The sequence below is a fragment of the Penaeus vannamei genome, chromosome 30, assembly GCF_042767895.1.
Source record: "Penaeus vannamei isolate JL-2024 chromosome 30, ASM4276789v1, whole genome shotgun sequence".
NCBI classification, from domain to species: domain Eukaryota; kingdom Metazoa; phylum Arthropoda; class Malacostraca; order Decapoda; family Penaeidae; genus Penaeus; species Penaeus vannamei.
In genome coordinates, this window is record NC_091578.1 from 13536507 (window position 1) to 13539006 (window position 2500).

Genomic DNA, 2500 nt, shown 5'->3' on the forward strand with positions numbered 1-2500 from the left:
GCTACATCAATAAGTGGGAACTACACCACACAATGGTAAAGTTACACATACACATACAGAAATAAAGGATAAACATAATACAGCAGATTATATGGTAAAGGTTATGGACACGAGTCCTCACATATTTACACCCTGATCTGAGAACGATTTGGCACCGACATCAACCACTTCATAATACATCTAATACTCTTTGATCTGTCTTGTCAGTGAAAGCTTTATCAGAATCACCCGTAGATTATTCGCGGATTTTAATTTGCAGCGAAATGCGTAGTTCGTCAACAGACTCGAAAAGTGCGCGCCTACCTTGTACAGCTTGAATTCCTTCCGGAGGCTCTCGGAGGCACTTCTGAGCGCCAGGAACACCATGGCGATTATACCGATCACGCAGATATATATATATATGCCTTCCATTTCGCGCGACAGATGGTTGCGAGTTCGGTCCTTCAGAAATCCTTCCTTCTGAAAGTTAATTTGTAGATGATGAGGAAGTGAAAATCCATGGCGAATTTTGGAAGATGGTCATGAAAGGGAAAAAAAATTATGAATATATATTTGTTTCTCTGTATCTGCGAACGTTTGAAGACAAAGCAAATGATCAGTGCCTATTATGTGCGAATATGCATTTTTCAGACGAAATCGAATTAATCCTTCGAATTCTCACACTGCATCTGAATTTGTGTGTGTGTGTGTGTGTGTGTGTGTGTGTGTGTGTGTGTGTGTGTGTGTGTGTGTGTGTGTGTGTGTGTGTGTGTGTGTGTGCGTGTGTGTTTGTTTGTGTGTGTGTGTGTGTGTGTGTGTGTGTGTGTGTGTGTGTGTGTGTGATCAAAACACCATTCATCCCACTGAAATGTATGTGACGTGAAGTAGATTGAATATATTCAGAAAGACATGAAATAAAGCTAGTTCAGAACTGACCTGCGAAGGGAAAGCGAGCAGAGTCAATCGCAGTCGGAGTCTGTCTCGGCTTTCGGATGGACTCTGATTCGGCGTCGTTTTAGTACGCGAGAGAAAGTAGTTCCTCGGGTAATTTCTAATGCATTGGTTATCAGCGTCGATGTAAAGATGTAATTAATGGCGAGTGCGTCTAATTATATTTTTTGATATGTCTTGTTAGTGAAAGTTTCATCAGAATCACCCCCTAAGAGAGATTATTAACGGATTTTCATTTTGGAGGGAAAGTATCGCTCCGCTATTTCATTTCTTTGTGTTTGTACATCTATATTCGTTGCAATTTTAATAACTTCCATTAAAATTAGATTAAAGTAATATGTAAACAGGTCTGATTATAGCAAAGTGTGATTATTACAATTTTTGGTTATAAAGAAAGTCGTTATTTTTCAAAATAATTTTTCAGACCTTTTTTTCGAAAACATATTGCCCTTGCTCGAAAGTTGAAAAAATCGTATTTGTGTACTTCAATGCTGTCCAGTAATGTTTATTATTAGGAAAGGTGTTATGTATATGGTAATACTACGGAATAAATGTGGATATTTCATTATGATAATGATATCAATGTCAAAGAAAAATGTCGCTAGAAAAACAAACACAATAACAACAACAACAACAACAACAACAACAGACAACAACAGAAGAGAAGTAAAGAAATAATGGGAAAAGTTGTAAAAGGACTCGCTATGTGAATGTTTTTGAGACACCCTTTGTTTTGGCGTTCCTTCCTCGTAATTGATCCTTGGGTTAATTCAGCGTGGTGTTAACAAAGCTTTTGGTCGGTAATTAATGTTTTCAAGAGGTGTGCTATCCCGCTGCTTTCTTGGTTCGTTCAGAGCGTTCGTGTTTGTACATTGCGCGTGGCCTGTGTTTGTATGTGCGTGTGTGTTTGTATGTCGATACTTTGCTTTTGTAAACTCCCATATGGATTTACGTGCGTGTTCATGTGTGTATTTGCTAACGTCACGTCTTATCGATCCTTTAATTTCGGGAAAAACAAAAGAAAATGTTTCCGACGCCCCCACGCGGGAGCTCCAGTTTCTTTCTTTCCCTCTCGTTCGCCTCCTCATTAAACTCCCGATTGCCACGGAAAGTAGTTCGAGATTTGGAGGAATGTTTAACCTTCGACCCCGCCCCTTCTCCCGCCGGTGCTCGAGTGACCCCGCGTACTCATCCTTTCACCTCGCTCTCCCGCCCTCGCCTGTCTTGTCTTGTAGTTTATTTTTTATTTATGTTTTTTTTTAAGGTGTCTGTGTGTATGTCTTCTTTTGCTGTTTTCGTTTTATCACTTCCTTTTCGCGTTATTTCTTTCTCTCCCTTCCTCCCCCCTCTTCCTCTCTCCCTCCCTCCCTCATTCCCTCCTGCTCTCCATACCTATCCCCCCTACCATTTTCCCCTTCTTTTCCCTCCCTCATCCTCTACCTCTTACCCTCTTTCCACCTACTCCCCGTCTCTCTTTCCTCTCTTTCTTTCTCCATTTTTTGCTCCGCAGTTTTTCACGTTTACGGAACGGAGATTGCGAAAACAGTTCAAGGTATTTGTGACGAGCGAC

The 2500-nt window shown here is 40.7% G+C and overlaps 1 protein-coding gene and 1 long non-coding RNA gene across 4 annotated transcripts in view; one reads left to right on the forward strand and one right to left on the reverse strand.

The window, feature by feature from the left end:
• The window catches only part of LOC113804846 (uncharacterized), a 1761-nt gene extending 709 nt beyond the window's left edge, over positions 1-1052 (reverse strand). Inside the window, exons 1-2 of the long non-coding RNA XR_011399795.1 lie at positions 916-1052; positions 304-459 (exon numbers count right to left, since the gene is read on the reverse strand). This is a non-coding gene — a long non-coding RNA (uncharacterized lncRNA). The remainder of the gene's footprint in view (positions 1-303; positions 460-915) is intronic.
• LOC113804842 (uncharacterized) overlaps positions 1-2500 on the forward strand; it is a 411705-nt gene that overhangs the window by 190530 nt on the left and 218675 nt on the right. The window lies entirely within an intron of this gene.